This window comes from Condylura cristata, unplaced genomic scaffold (assembly GCF_000260355.1).
Source record: "Condylura cristata isolate star-nosed mole 26May11 unplaced genomic scaffold, ConCri1.0 scaffold00008, whole genome shotgun sequence".
Classification (NCBI taxonomy): Eukaryota; Metazoa; Chordata; class Mammalia; order Eulipotyphla; family Talpidae; genus Condylura; species Condylura cristata.
Window position 1 is genome coordinate 51,313,953 of NW_004567109.1, and position 17,347 is coordinate 51,331,299.

Genomic DNA, 17,347 nt, shown 5'->3' on the forward strand with positions numbered 1-17,347 from the left:
TTTTTATATTTAGTAGTTTATTTTTACATCATTTTGTAAAATGCATTTTACATGCATTTTTCCATCTCATTTGCAATCCCCTTGGGCTTCCCATCACCATATCACCCATGTGCCATCACCATAGTCCAGTGCATTTCCCTCCTCCTGCTGGAAAACATGATTTTGTATTTAAACCGTACATTTCTGAAGTTCACTACTTAGTTCTCTTTCATTAGACTTTTAGTCATGTTCTTTGCTGCCTGGAAGTCATTTTTGTCTTTTCCTCTAGCCTAGTTAACCCTTTCATATATTCTTTATTTTTCTTTTTAATCATTATGCTTTCAGAAAGGTATTCTTTGATCTTTCTACACTAGAATAAGGTCTCCTGTTACATATTTTCATAAAATCATATTACTTTTTAAAAAAGTACTTTTTCCACTGAGCTGTGATGTCTGTTTTTGTTCATCATTGAAATTTAGCAGCTAGTGCTATGCTTGAAACAGTAGGCACTCAGGAAATAATGTCCTATAGGCAAAAGAGGGTAAACCTAAAGTAGTTTTTTTTTTTTTAAGATTTGTTTATTTATGTGTACAGAATTGGGTACAGGCCAGAGGTACAGGGACAGTGAGAGGCTTCACCAGAGACAGAGTGGGGAGCAAACAAGAACAGGGCAACTGATGAAGTACCCTGCTGAGGGGAGCAGTGGGCTGGTCAGGAGAGGTCTGCCATGCCATGTGGATCACCTCTGGGGTGGGCAGGATCAAACTCATGCTGAAGTGGCTTTAGCCTCTTAGTGCTGTGTTTTAACCCGCTGTGCCACCAGGGAGAGTCTAACCTAAAGTAGTTTTTAAAGCTATACTCATTTTAAACTTAACTATAACAACTTTGATATATCTAAAAATTACTTTAAAATGTCAATGCACCAACTGAGCCTACAACTCTTAATTTACTCTTACTTCTAATGTAAGATAGGAGAGATAGCCATCAAAATACTTCTGTTTGGTACAAAGACTAATTAGTAGAAAATATAGAGAACACTAAATATTTCCTTGGCAATAATTAAACTATATACTTCAGTTTTAGTCCAGGGTTTTCTTGTTACATTAGAGGCAATATTAATATAATAAATAATATTATATATTATTTACTGTAAGATAAATAATAATATCTTATGAATTTGACTAAAAAGATGCAAGATCAAATTGAGATTATTTTGCAGAATTGAGACTATATTAGTATAGCAGTGAATATCCATTGGAAATATTGCATTCTGTACTGGAAATGAATGTTAATTTCACATGAATTTCTTCAGAACTGTCTTGATCCCTGCCTTAATTTCCAGTCTTTCTACCCATCCAAAAAAATTTTTTTCTGGCTTAATTAATATATCTTTTGTTTTTTTTTTTAAAAAAAGATTTATTTTTGTTTGTTTATGCATAGAGGTGTGGCGGGTGAGAGGATTCAAGGGAGACAAGTGATGAGCAGAACAGGTAGATCTACTGGAATATGCTGCTGAGGGGAGCAATGGATGAGACAGGAGAGTCTTTCCATGTGAGTTAGCTCCCTGGCTGGGGATTGAACTTGTGCTGTAATGGCTGGCAATAGCTTGATAGTGCTGAGACGTATAACCCCTTGCACCACCAGGGAGTCCCATCTTTGTTTTTGTTTTTATGCAATGACCAGTACATATCCTAAAATAGTGTATTAGTTAAAAGTCCTCTTGAAGGGAAGCTAGAGTTCATATTTGTATGGTTGTCTTATAGGGTTCTCAGGAAACCAATGAAAAATGTTCCGTAGATGTATAGTTAAATCCTTAGGTTGGCCCTCCCTGGTGGCGCAGCGGGTTAAAGCACAGCACTGAGAAGCTAAAGCCACTTCCTCATGAGTTCGATTCCCGCCTGCCCTGGAGGTGACCACATGGCGTGGCAGACCTCTCCTGACCCGCCCACTGCTCCCCTCAACAGTGTACTTCGTCGATCTGCCTGTTCTGCTCCCCACTCTGTCTCTGGTGAAGCCTCTCGCCACCCCTGAGCCTCTGGCCTGTATCCCAGTTCTGTATGCACAAATAATAAATCTTTAAAAAAAAAATCCTTAGGCATAGGACTCAAGGAGCAGAAGACTCTATAATTGATTAGTTGGAGAAATGTTTTTGTGTAGAAGAACTCTGAAAGACCGTGCTTAAAACTCCTAAGAAAAGAGAGGACCACAAATAACTTTTAGTACATAAAACTGAGAAAATTAGAGTAAAAATACTTATGAAAAGAGATATGAAATGAGAAAAGAGAAAAATGTAAAATGATGTGAATAAATAAATGATTGAAGATGAAAAGATGGTCAATTAACAAATAAAAAATACTTTGTTTCACTAGAAATCAGTGAAATGTGATTTTAAATTAACTATTTTTCATTCACTGGATTTAGCAATTATGAACCAGTCACACAATATCATGTTTGGCAAGTATATTGAGCGTAAATTAGAGTGACAGCCACACCTGAGATCATTTGGTTGTATCTATTAAAACTACGGCCTAAGTATCCCCCTTTATATATCTGAGTAGTAACACTTATGCAAAAATTAGTATTTTTTAAAAAAAGTCGTGGCAAAGTTCTGAAGAATTTTGAACTCCCATACATTGTTAGTAGAAATGTAAAGTAGTGTAACTACTTTACATGTACAAAGGTACAAAATGCCCATCAATGAAATCATCATGTCCATAATTTTACTTCCAAAAATCTATCCAAGAGTAATAAAAACAAACCATATGTCCACACAGCTACTTTTGCATGAATGTTAATAGAAATATTGTGTAATACTTTTTTTTTCTTTAAAGATTTATTTATTCATACAGAACTGGGGTACAGGCCAGAGATGCGGAGGGTGAGAGGATTCACCAGAGACAGAGCAGGGAGCAGAACAGGCAGAAAAGGCAGATTGACGAAGTACACTGCTGAGGGGAGCAGCGGGCGGGTCAGGAGAGGTCTGCCACGCCATGTGGTCACCTCCGGGACAGGCGAGAATCGAACTCATGCAGAAGTGGCTTAAGCTTCTTAGTGCTGTGCTTCAACCCGCTGCGCCACCAAGGAGGGCCTATTGTGTAATACTTTTAAGCAATAAAAAGTATTGTTATTATATTATGGATGAACACCAAAAACAAGCTAAAGGCAAGAAGTGAGACATAAAAGACCAAATATTGTTTGAGTCATATATGTGAAGAGGGAAGGCAAATCTATAGAGACAGAAAGTAGATTAGTGGTTGTCCAGGTCTAGTGATGGGACTGGAGAGTGACTGCAGATAGGAATGAGGTTTCCTTGGGGTAAAGGGAGCGTTTTAAAATTAAGTCGTGATGATGATTGAACAACTTTATAAATCTACTAAAAAGCCATACATAAATCTGCTTGATTTTATGGTATGTAACTTACTCTCAATAAAAGGGTTTTAAAATTATTAATAGTCAGGGGCTTTGTAAACATTACAGCCTGCGATGGTAGATCAACACTTGTATGAAGGGTCATTGGAAAAATATATGACCAGAGGCTTAGCATGGATAGCAGATATACACAAATACACCTACATACTCATAGATACAGGTGTTCATTATCATAGCCTTTATAATAATGGAAACTAGAAGTAACCTAAAGACCCATCAATAGAGAAACAGCTAAAGAAAATATGGTGGTGTGTTTGAAAAAAGTAGCTTGCCAAAGGATATGCAGAACATGATACCATTCATATATGTATAAAACACAATAGTAGCCTTCAGACTGGCTGGATGCCAAGTGCTTTTGCTCTTTGGGTATGCCATGGTTCACTACCTGAAAATAGTCATGCCAAGTCTTGGCCATGCGCTACTAGCCTGACCTGACAATACCTGAAATTCCACCAAAACCTGGAAGAACTCCAAACAGAGCTTTTGGGGCTGAAAGAAAACCTCAGTATTCCCAACAGTAGAATCCTTGAAATACTGCTCTGTCAAGAACTCTGAGCAGTATTTTATTTATTTATTTTTAAAGATCTGTTTTATTTGTTTATGCATACAGGATGTATGCCAGAGGTGTGTTTGGGGTGTGGAGGGTGGGTATTGAGAGGATTCAACAGAGACAGAGTAGAGAGTAGAACATAAGGATCTTCTGAAATACACTGCCAAGGGAGCACTGGGTGAGACAGTAGAGGTATGCTACACCATGTTAGCTCACTGGCTGGGGATTAAACTTATGTCACGTGGCTGGCCATAGCTTGACAGCACTGAGACTTTAATCCCAGTACCACCAGGAGGTAGACTGAGTCAAACTAATTGTCCTTAGAGCACCATGAACATTGTTTCTTGTAAACTGCCAAAGCATTTCTTGACTGTGGTTTGTAGATGTTTAATCTTGACTACCATGTGAGCTAGAATATTTACAATGTCTCCTGTCCTTATAATTTTGGTTTATTCCCCTTAATAAGCTTAAGTATGTGGCAAATGAAAAGTATAAGTTAGCTATAATAAAAGTGATATTGACAATGGAAAATATTAAAAACAGTATGTTTTCTATGGAAATATGTGTATCTGAAAATTAAAAAAAAAGATTTAAAGGTGATAAACAGATTCACAACAGGAATTGCTTTTAAGGAACAGAACAGAAAAACCAGACTGCAGGTGGATTTCAACAAGGGTATTGTCTGTAATGTTCTAAATAAGTACTGTATTAAAAATAATGTGTGAAAAATGGACTTGAAGCAAATATTTCAAAATATCTATAGCGGCATTTCTCAGTGGTGGGAGTAATAATGAGAAAAGAAATTAGAATCAAAGAAACAAGTATAAAAAAGCCACCCTTCTCACGATACTTCTATATTATCTAATATAAATATGTTTAAAAAAGAAGTAGAACAAAAAAAATCTGAAAAATTTGTCAGTGATAACCCTCTGAATTCAAAATAGACCCGAGGAGAGCAGCAAGAGTGGAACAACCTTACCATCACAGCTATTGATCTTTGGAATAGAACTAAAAAAAAACTAGAACTCTGCCTGGAAACAGAGGGAATGTAAAGATTATGGCATAGTATTCAGGCAATTGGTTTTCAGGACCCCTGTGGATACAAACATCCACAAATTTTCATTCATAGCGTGTGCATTATAACCAGTTGTGTCTCCTCCCATATACTTTAAATCATCTCTAAGTTACTTGTAATGCCTAAAACCATGTAAATACTATATAAATAGCTATTATGCTGGATTGTTCAGGGAACAATTAAAAGGAGAATTGTCTGTACATGCTTCACAGATTTAGCTAACTATGTAGTATATATTTTTTTAAATCCATGGTTGATTGAATTCAAAGATGCACATTCTGTGGTTACAAAGGACTGACTGTATTTTGTTGGCAAGGGACATAATATTATTAATGAACTGTCCAGATGATAAAACTTTGAACATCTTATAGCCATATGTGACACATTTGCTCTTTCTTATTCAGTAGCAATAATAACTGCTTATAAAATTTGCCAGTGTTTTTCTAACCACTTATCACATTACTGCTTCCTTAATTAAGGAAACTGATGATTTACTTCTCATTACCTAGAAATTCTTAAAATAAGTTCTCATATATAAAATAATTGATTTATCTAAAAAGGAAGATAACAAAAATACTTTATTTTTGAGTATTAAATGAGTTTCTTTCAGTTGAAAGGGGGCAGAAACCAGTTTCAAACTGATTAAAACAAAAAGGGAATTTTCTAAACAACTAAAAAGTTCAAGTGATGAAACTAGTTTTAGGCATTATTATTTAGGACCTCAAAAGATATTATTAGATTTATATGTCTGTTTGTGTTTCTTTCTCTCACTTTGCTTCTCTTTCTGTATTTTAGCATTGATAAGAATTTTTTCATGGTCTAAAGCAGAAGCTGGAAGTCACCAAAATATTGATTCTGGGAAATTTTATTTTCGTGACCATGCTTGCCCTCAGAAATAGGCCCTACTCTGCTTTCCATATATCGCTAGAAATGCATCTAATGTGAAAATATGATATATTCAGAATTAAATCACTTAAACTAAACCAGTAATTTTCATTTTTGTCTATTATTTTAGTGAAATAAGAAGATCAGAATATCTACCTAGAACTCTTACTTTATAGTTTAAGGGTTCATTGCTATGTCCCTTTGGTAGAAGTATCCCTCTCATTTAGATTACTTAATTAGCAGAGTCACAGACACAGCAAGTAGACATATTTCTAATGGCTAACTAAGTATATATTGTATTTTATTATTTTTTAGCATACATTTTTCATATTTTAGTGTCTCTGAAATTAGGGTACTTCTTTAAGTTGCTGACATTTTGCATATGATATCAGTCAAGAGCTTGTGAAATACCATCATTGTCTATGCGTGTTCAAATAACAAAAATCAATTATCAGCAGGTTGGAGGAAAATTTTGACGTTAATAGAACATTTCAAGAAATGCTGCATCCACAGTAATCTTCATGTTATACAATTGCTTGTGTAAAAATACACAATGATATTTGTTGTTCAAAAATGACTCCAAAGATTTAGACTCTGAAAATTTTAGGAATTCTTTAACTAATGATTTTGCTTTTTTTTTTTTTCATTTTATGTGTGTATAAGTGATATAAGATAAAAAGTTGTCTAAAATCTAAAATAGTTCTCTTAAAGAAGAAAATACTGTAGCTAATAAACACTCTCATAGTTTCATTGCTACATTTCCCTACCTTTTTCTTTATTAGTGGTTTATAAAATAATAATGATTCTTAGTTACCTTTAATAGTCTTTGGACAATGAAATGGGTAATGAATTCCCATAACACTTCCAACTCTTTTTTATGGCTCAGACATCCATGTTTTCTGTAGTTGAAGAAACACTGCAATATACTGATGACTGACAAATATCTTTCTTATAGTAACTATAAGATTTAAGAACATTTCAGGTTTTTTTGGGCAATAACTAAAACAAATCTTTGAAATAGTGATATTAATTTTATCTTCAATGTTTATACTGGCAAGTATGAATTTTAAGTATCTCTGGCAATATTTAATACTTTGTATGAAATCAGGAAGAAAATTTTTTTTTCTGATATTCATATTCCCTTCATTTGTGATTATAAAACAACAAAACTGCCTATTCATTACTATTTATAACTTATTTTTAATAATTCACTGCTTTTGGATCTAGGAAATTTTTGTTGGGTTTTTCACTTTTCTTTACAGGCATACTGCATTAATTTCATGGCTTACTTTTGTTATATATTCCATTATGTTCTTGTCTAAACTTTAGTTTTTAATCTGTATGTGAAAAGATACTTTTCACACATGTTCAAATCAAGAGTCTGTGATTTCTGACTTTTTTATTGAAAAATAACAAAACATCTTCTTAATTGTAGCTAAAATAGCATATCCCATCTGAATTTCTCCTTAGCAACGTCTTTAAAAATGCTTGTAACAATTCCATTAAGTACTGTTATAATAAGAAGCATGAAGGAGGGAAATTTAGAGTGAACAGAGCAGCTTTCACGAATTGTAGTAAAAATATCTTACTTTTGCAAATCCTACACAAGCATATATCCTTGTGAGTACAAGATTCTCTTGTGAGTTCTGTATTTTCTCTTGGGACATTTGAATTTTGCCTTGCACTTGAGGGCTTCAAAATTTAAGTTTCCTTAACTTCAAAGTAAATCAGATTTGAGGGAATACCTCTCTTCTGACTGACCACTTATGACTCCCTTAACCACATTTCTGGTGCTCTTGGGATGTAGATACATTTTGTTGCAAGTGGAATTCCTTTAATACAGCCTTTTACTCTGCCAGAGACCTGAGGTGATTTCATCTACCATGTAATATCTACATTTGGCATATTTGGTGAATCCCCTCCATTACTAAATGCCCTAACTCCTATGGACTCTAATAGTATACATGTCAAATTTTTGAGTGGCTCCCTAGAAACCCCTCATTTGATTTGAGGTGTAGGTGAGATATCTCCTTCACTAAATAGTGTTACCTGCCCTATGACTGCTCCACAACAATTTTCTAGGCTTCTTCAACTTTTACCTCTGATGTTATTTGGTTACTGTTCCTAGATCTGACTTTATCACACTTAGTTTATACTTGGCTCAATCCTTTCCTGAGGGTAATTAGCACCATTTTTTTCTTCAGTTTGGGGAACTGGTCACTTGATGGGGAAAATAAAGAGAACATTTTTAATACATATTGGTATTTTAGCATCTACTTAATTACTTTTAGCCCTCAGTTTTCTGCTTGGAATCCTGTTCTTAGTTGAGCAGATGATATTGAGAGCAAATGTGTTCTGGGTCCTATGCTAGGGACTAGGGATGCAAAAATAAACATGACATATGTAAACATTCAAATGCAGTATGAAGAAACAATAACATGGCTATAATGTAGAAGTCATAGCTTCTAAGTGCCATTTAAATAAAAGCCCAATAGAAAAACAATTGTTTCATATTATAAGAGATTTTACAAAAAACTTGCCATTATGTAGTACCTATTACTGAATTTATGAAATTAAATATATAATTCAATATTTAATAGTAATTATTCATTAATTTGTTGGCATATTCACATGTGATACTGGAATGATATGGGGTACTTTGGAGGACTTTTTTTTCTCATAGAGTTGTATAAATAAGGGAGTAGAGGAAGTTTATGAGTGGGAGAATGGGGGATTAGTTTTTATCTGGTGGTCTATGTGGGAATTTTATAGGTTGGATTGTATATTTGAATGCTGATCTTGCATATTTCTAGAATATTAAATTCTCACTTACATAAGGACCTAAAATTGTTTTTTTGAAATTGCTTAAAACTTAAGGTAATGTTCTTGGAGTTGGATTGTGAAGACTAAATGGCCCCACTCTGCCACCTTCTGGCTGACTCCATAACTTATTAGTGCTAATGAACTGAAGGTCATCTAACTGCTATTGTCATGGTTGGTGCCAGATTCTTTTGGGTGGGCCTGAGAAATTTTAGACTTAGTCAATTAAGTTATAATGTAGTTCTGGTGCCTTTGAAACACATGTATCTCTAGTACTAGGATGTGTCAGGGGTTATTAAAATGGAATACTACATGATTATGTATAGGATTCTTTCCTTTAAGAGTATGTAGTTAAGACTATTTTTGACTTTTCCACAATATTAAAGTTTCTGCAGATATTACTTGATATTCAGCTGCATCAAGTTTTTAGCTATTTATCACTGCCACAATAAGAAAATTATTTGCAGAGTGATAGAGAAGTGAAAGTTACTGAAATCACTGCCAAAATTTGAGAGAGAAAATGTTAGATTCAATAATTAGAGTTCTAAAATAAGTAGAGAAACCATATAACTATTAACAAAATCTTAGCGCTTTTATATCACGGTTTTGTTACTCTTAAGTATTTGCATGTGTTCAGAAGATTTTGGGAAAAAATTTTTAACATGTATTTTATTTAAATAAGTGTGATGTACTCAAGAGAGAGAGAGAGGTTGGGAGGAGGAATTAAATAGACTATAGGTAGAATATTGTACATTTTTGACCTTTTGCAACATACTTTACCTCTGTGTGATTCTTGAAAATGAAATAATATTTATCTTAAATGTAGGAAAATGAAATAATATGCAAACTTAGGAAAAAATTAATTTGTGTTAAATGCTTTGAATAGAGTGAAACATATAATTTAAAATCACCAATCTTGCAGCTTTTAGAATGTTTAATATTCTTATATATTTTATAAGTAGATTCCAAGGTATCCAAGACAGTAATTTTATTTTTCATTAAAGTTTTACATCCAATTTTAAATTAAAATAGAAAATTGAAGATAATTGAACTTGATATCCTTCTGAAGTAATGCAGAAATACACTAGGTGATATATGGCACTCAAAGGTCATTTCTATCTATTCATCTTCTACTTGAAACTTAAAATTATCTGGAATTCAACTAGAAATTGTCAAAAAAAATAAAGCTAGGAAACTCCATAAGTATTGGAAATTATTTAATACACTTCTTAATAACACATGGATCGCAGATGTCTCAAGAAATTGTAAAATATTTTTTTACCAAAATGATAATGAAAACATTTTACATCATTTGGGAGATTTAGCAAAAACAATGCTTGTGGGGTAATTGATAGCCTTAAATATATATACTGGAAAAGAAGAAATATCTAAAATCAAAAATGGTGAGTAATCTTATTCACCATAATAAACTAGAAAGAAAAGAGTTGTTTAAACCAAGTGCAAGCAAGAGAAAATACAAATTAGAGACAAAATCAATGATATTGAATAGGAAAACAGTGGGAAAAAAAACAACAACAAACAAACCAAAGTTTGTTATATAAAAAGTTTAATAAAATTGATAAACAGGGCCTTCCCTGGTGGCGCAGCGGGTTAAAGCACTGCACTGAGAAGCTAAAGCCACTTGCCGCCTGCCCCGGAGGTGACCACATGGCATGGCAGACCCCTCCTGACCCGCCCGCTGCTCCCCTCAGCAGTGTACTTCGTTGATCTGCCTGTTCTGCTCCCCACTCTGTCTCTGGTGAAGTTTCTCACTGCCCCTGAGTCTCTGGCCTGTACCCCAGTTCTGTATGTACAAATAAATAAATCTTTAAAAAAAAAATTGATAAACAGGTGGTCAATATAACCATGAAAAAAATGTAACACAAATATCCAATATCATTAATGAAAGATGGATCATCCCCATAAAGCCCCCATGAGCACTAAAAAGTAATAAAGGAATACTGTGAAAACTTTTGATACCTTAATGAAATGGGCCAATTCTTTGAAAGATATAAATCACCAAAGGATGTATGATGGCATCTCATTGTTAGATTATTTTAATTTGCAATTATTTAGAGTGACAAATGATATTGAGCTTTTTTTTTCCCTATATGTTATTTGCCATCAATATCTTTTACATTAACATGGTGTCTTTTCAGTTCTTTTATCTATTTCTTTTTTTCTTTTAAAAAAAAAAAAGATTTATTTATGCATACAGGACTGGGGAACAGGCCAGAGGTGCAGGCGGGGTGAGAGGATTCACCAGAAACAGAGTGGGGAGCAGAACAGGCAGATGGATGAAGTACCCTGCTGAGGGTAGCAGAAGACAGGCCAGGAGAGGTCTGCCATGTGGATCACCTCTGGGGAGGGGATCCAAGTCATGCTGAAGTGGCTTTAGCTTCTTGGTGCTGTGCTTTAACTAAATCACATGCCACCTATTTCCTAACTGGGTTGTTTGTTTTTCTACACAAGTAGAAATAGTGAATCTGAGTAAGTCTTAAAAGTGGAATAAATTTATTTTTACTAAAATTGCAATAAAATGTTTTATTGAGGTAATGTTTATTTACATTGTTGTTTATAGACTATGCAAATTGTTACTAATAACTAATTTACAAAAAGCAAAACATCAGATCACACTAATTCATTGATGAATTCTAGAAAATAAAAATTACAAGATAACAAGATACAACTGTTCATTTTTTAAACAAATGATGTGTTTATTTATAATGTAAGCTAAATTAAACACACACCCCTTCCCCACACACAGCTTGACTGCTAATTGCTGAAAAGGCTGAAGAACAACAGACATTTTTTTTCATTGTTGATGCTATTAAAATGGGACAGCCACTTTAGAAGACATTTTGACGACTACTTGCAAAAGTATGCATCATTTTACCATACAGTGACACACCATAGCATTTCTTCCTTTGATTAGAAAACTAAGTCCCCACAAAAGCATGCATTTACAAGTTTAGGCATATTCATTCCTAATTGCTAAAAACTAGAAGGAACTAAAATGTCATTTGGTAGGTGAACACATAAACAAACTGTGGTATATCTATATGATAAATATTATTTGGTGATAAAGCCACAAAAAATGCTTGAATAATAAATGCATATTGCTAAGTAATTAAAAGCAGTCTGAAAAGTCTGCATACTGTAGGGTCTAATTAACTAACATTCTAGAATAAGCAAAATGCTTGATACATAAAAAGGTAAGTAGATGTCAAGGGGATTTATTAAGATGGTAAACTAGTCTAAATGCCACATTTTTGTGGATACAGGACATTTTGCTTACTTCTAAATCTATAGTACTCATAATGCAAAGAGTAATCTTAATGTATACAAAATTAAAAAATCTCAATTTATGGAGGGATACTTGAAATACAGAATGTAATCAAGCAGTCTCTGCTACAAATGTATGAAACGACCTCATTTTATGTAAGGCAAAGGTGCTGACATAGGTAAATTTGGAAATCAGTGGAATCTGTAAGGCTAGAGACAAAAGAATATGTACATAAATAGGATACTGTAGATAATAAAGTTTTTTACCCCATGGGAATAATTTTGTTAACAACTCTTATATTGCTATTTGTATACACTGAAATTAAACAAGAAGTAAAAGTATGGCATGCAAGTCACATTTCTCAGTGATGGGTTGGAAATTTTCAGACCAACAAAGCAGAAATACAAATGAATCATGTAGTAATGGATTAGAATTAAGAGATACCAGGATAAACTCATATAGGTCACTTACATATTGTTACACATAGAAATAATTACAGATGTGGGCATATATATATATACATATTTCTTGCTTTGTCAGCTGAGACCCTAGAAACAACACTACCCTAGTTGTAATGAGCACAGCTGGTTCTGAGGTCTTGGTTTCTAATACCATTCTCAAATCAAAGAAACTAGAGCTACCTGAAGAAAGTCTAATTCTAGGATTAGGGCAGAAAATGTAGAAAATGAACATGCACCTTTTTTAGTGCTAGAAAGTAGTCAACTACTCGAACACAGGCATATACATATTAGCACACATGTACATGGGTATACAAACAATGCATTTCATAACCAATGGGTATAGGAGACCAAAACTTTTGAGTAATTTGACAACAAATAAATATTATGATACTAAATGGCAGCCTAAAGTATTAATCATCTATGAGTCTGTATTGATATAAAGATGATGATTAAATAAATAAATGGTGAAGATGAGGCATGTTGCCCAAATAGAGGAATACCATTCTGTCCTCAAGGGAGTGGAACATAATTCCAGTTATGTGTGAGTAGGGCATTCTGTAAGATTGCAGTGTGTAATGGAGGGAATAACTACAGTGGACACATCTGACAGACATTACCTTGGGCATGTGATCAAGGTCACCATCCACTGTGATGTCATATTGATAGTATATGTCCTTGATACAATGCAATATAAACTTCTGTTGTCCTCTCAATAATCTGTAACCCCAGCTAACCCTGAAAACAAAAACACCCCACAGATATCAATTTTGGACATACTACCAGATACCTGACAGCATTCCTAAAATCGTCAAGGTCATCAAAAGAAATGTCTGAGAAATCATTACAATCAAGAAGAGTCTAAGGAGACATTAGTATCAAATGTAATGTGGTATCCTGGATGAGAATCCAGAACAAAAAAAAAAAGGAAATCTGAATAAACTGTGGGCTTTAGTTAACAATGGATCTGCTCAGCATTAGGAAAGTAATCAGTAATTTTAACCTACCAAATTTGCAGGCTAATGAAGTAAAACCATATGATCTTATTAAAAGACATTGAGGAAATATTAGATAATATTCAACATACATCTAAGACAAAAACATTCAGTGAACTAGAGAGAGAAGAAAATTTTGTTATTTCAGAAAGGGGCATCTACCAAAAAAGAAAAAAGGTCTGTAGATGCCACTGTAATTAACAAGGAAAAATTGAACACTTTCTCAGATTGTAGATGAGTCAAGGGTGTTTACTTTCACCACTCTTTCTCAGCATTGTCCTGGAAGTTCTAACCAGTGCAGTGTGACAAGAAAAGTAAATTAAAAGCATCAGATATCAGAAAGGAAAAAATAAACTGCATCTCTTCAAAGATAGCATGACTGCCTATATATAAAGCCCTTCTTATTGTAGTTGACAAGCTTTCATCTTTTTTTTTTTTTTAAAGATTTATTTATTTATTCATACAGAACTGGGGTACAGGCCAGAGGCTCAGGGGCGGTGAGAGGCTTCACCAGAGACAGAGTGGGGAGCAGAACAGGCAGATCGACGAAGTACACTGCTGAGGGGAGCAGCGGGCGGATCAGGAGAGGTCTGGCTCGCCATGTGGTCTCCTCCGGGGCAGGCGGCAGGCGGGAATCGAACTCATACGAAGTGGCTTCAGATTCTCGGTCTCCTCCGGGGCAGGCGGCAGGCGGGAATCGAACTCATACGGAAGTGGCTTCAGATTCTCAGTGCTGTGCTTTAACCCGCTGCGCCACCAGGGAGGGCCTCATCTTTTTTTTAATAGCTGAGTAGTATTACAGTGTGATTACAGTGTGTGTGTGTGTGTGTGTGTATGTGTGAGAGAGAGAGAGAGAGAGAGAGAGATCTTAATCTACTCAAATGTCATAGAACACTTGGGTTGTTTCCATTATATAACTTGGATATTGTAAACAGTGCTGCAAAAGGGAAAAAAGGTAACACCAAAAAATCTATAGAGAAAAAAGGCCCCTAAAACTAATAGTTTAACAAGATTGCTGAATAATATTATTAATAATTAATAATAATAATAAAGTTAATAATATAAAATGCCATGCTTCATATACTGGAAATAAAAATTATAAGCATCTTTCAAAGTATCTTTTAGTATTGCTCCAATTTTAAAAATGTGAACTCTAACAAAATGTGTGCAGGATCTGTTATGCTGAAAACCATAAAGGACTAAAGAAATCAATGACTCATGTATATGAAGACATACATATGATCATGGATTGGAAGACTCAAAATAATGAAGATGTCTTTTCTCCCAGTATATATAGTGTCAATGAAGTCCCAGCAAGATTTTTTATATTGAGGTAACATTGGTGTACAACACTATATATGAATGGACTAAGATTTAGAGGTATAGGGTCACACCCTTGAAGTCACCCATAGTCCTCCACCATAGTCCTTGTACCCCTCCCACTTTGCTTTCTCTTCTCTCCCCCTCCAGTAGCCTCAGTTCTACAGTCAGATTTCTAGGTTTTATCATTGGTTTGGTTTTATTTGACCTTTTGTTTTGTTTCTCTATAAACTGATGCCATGTTGTGTTGTCTTTCTCCTTCTGATTTATTTCCTTTAGCATAATTCATTTCCATTCATGGTTTTGCAAATAGCCAGCGTTTAGTTGTTTTTTAGTATATCTCAGTGTATTCCATTGTGTGTGTATGTGTATAAAATTTCTTAGTCCATTCATCTGTCTTGGGCACTTAGGTTGTTTCCATAATTTAGCTATAGTAAATAGTGCTACAATGAATATTGGAGTGCATATATTCTTTGAATTAGTGTCTTTGCATCATTCTAGTAGATACCTATAAGTGAAATTGCTAGATCTTATGGTAGATCTATTTTAATATTTTGAGATATTTCCATATTGTTTTCCACAAGGACAGAACCAGTCTACATTCCCACAAATGTACAATAGTGTTCCTTTTTCTCTATATCTTCACCAACATGTTTCCAATCCTACCTCTTACTATCCTTTCATTCCCACTTCCATTCCATGATTGAAAAGTGCTGCTTGAAAAAAAATGTTTACTTTTGTGGTAACTTTGCATAGTGTAAGAGAGACAATGATCTAAGAGAGACAATGATGTAAGAGCTAGAAAACCTAGATCAATTTGGGCAAGCGATTTAGTGTGTATTAATGTGTTTTCTCATCTTAAAGTAGGGATAATACCTGTCATGCTTAACTTCATTTGCAAAGTTCTGATGAGCCAATGGAAATAAATCATTTTTACATTTTATCAAGTAGTTGGTAAAACGTAAGGTATTAACTATTATTAAATATAAGAAATAAGTCAGTATTTTATGATAAACTACTAATAGATTATCAGGTATGCTGTTAAACCAAAATTTGAATACATGACTAGACATCTTAGTACAAATTAAATACCATAAGGAAAATAACAAATAATATATTTAAGGTTGATTTCAATTGTAAAGGAATTTTTAGTTAAAGCTGTAGTTAATTCTTTTTAACAGTAGATGCCAGTAGAGTTCTTTTTAATAAAAATTAAATCACATAACATCCATAGCAACAGCTTCTTGGTCACATTACCATATATAGTATTGCTCAGAGGTTTAAGGATTGTATTTTTTATAAAGACTATAAGGAATAGGAAACACTTTTGTTGGGAAAATAAGTGCAGATTTTAAATATAATGTTTTCAAGATACTCATCTAGTAAATTATTTTTTCCTTTTTTTGTTAGAGTAACTTTGTTGCAAAGCTCATGCATTGTTTTACTTAGAAATTTGGAATATTTCTACTGGTTACCATCAAGCAATACTGAATATAAATCTGGTTAAACATGTATTAAAACTGAATATAGTGGGGCTGGAATGTTTATGCATTAGAATTAGTTTATGCATTGAACAAGGAAGTATCAGTGTAATATTTTGGGGAGGTTAAGAAGTCAGATGTGAGTGATCGAAAGGAGTAGATTGGAAGCAGGGAAAGCACAAGGTTATTTTAGAAACTCACATTTGCATTAATAAAAATAAGTGAAAATAGGTTTCAAAGAATGAAATAACTTCATAACTGAATATAGAACAAAAAGTGTCCAATAAAAAATTTATTACCAATGTCACTATATATGAATAACTTGGTGCTTATTAGATGAATTATAAATCCATAAATAAAATGAAGACATTTTCAATTATTTGACTATTTTTTTAGATCTTTAATTTTTTAATAATGAACAAATACTTTCTTAAGCTAGCGTATTTATTATGTAACACATTTATTTATGAATTGAAGTAATTCACAATTTGCAACAGAAATATGAACAAGGAATTTTAATATATGAGATTATGAGATCAGCAGAGACAACAGACAGTTTACTTTTGTAGGAATTATGTGGAGACTTCAGTGGCATTTGTAGTAAGACTTGAGATAGCATTTCTAAGAAAAGGAGTCAAAGAATTCAGGAATTTTAACTGTTTTTGCCACTACACGGTCAGTTTGTGCTCTGTAGGTGTATATTAAAGATTATAGATATTTATTCAGTGCCATTTTTTTGTATAAAACACTGTCAGTTGATCAGTGAGTCATACACATGATTTTTATATACAAAGCTGCAAATTAAGTTTAGTCTTAAAGGTAGTATTGCTAGTTATTTAGATCAATATTTATTTTATTACACAAAACAAAGTGTACCCTAGTGAGTTGTTATTTGGCAAAATTCATTGGTCAGTGTTTCCTTATATGTGTGTCCTAATATGATTACATTATTGTTCCTATTCTATTTATCAAGCAGGAAATCTGTATGAACATAGTTTTTAGATAGATTTTTTAAAAGAACCCCTCCCTCTCTTCTTCCTTTTTCTTTCTTATGCTTATTTAGTTTTCA

At 33.6% G+C, this 17,347-nt stretch overlaps 1 protein-coding gene across 1 annotated transcript in view; it reads left to right on the forward strand.

Annotated features, from left to right (window-relative positions):
- PRKACB (protein kinase, cAMP-dependent, catalytic, beta) overlaps positions 1-17,347 on the forward strand; it is a 102,810-nt gene that overhangs the window by 24,077 nt on the left and 61,386 nt on the right. The gene's annotated exons all lie outside the window — the stretch shown is intronic.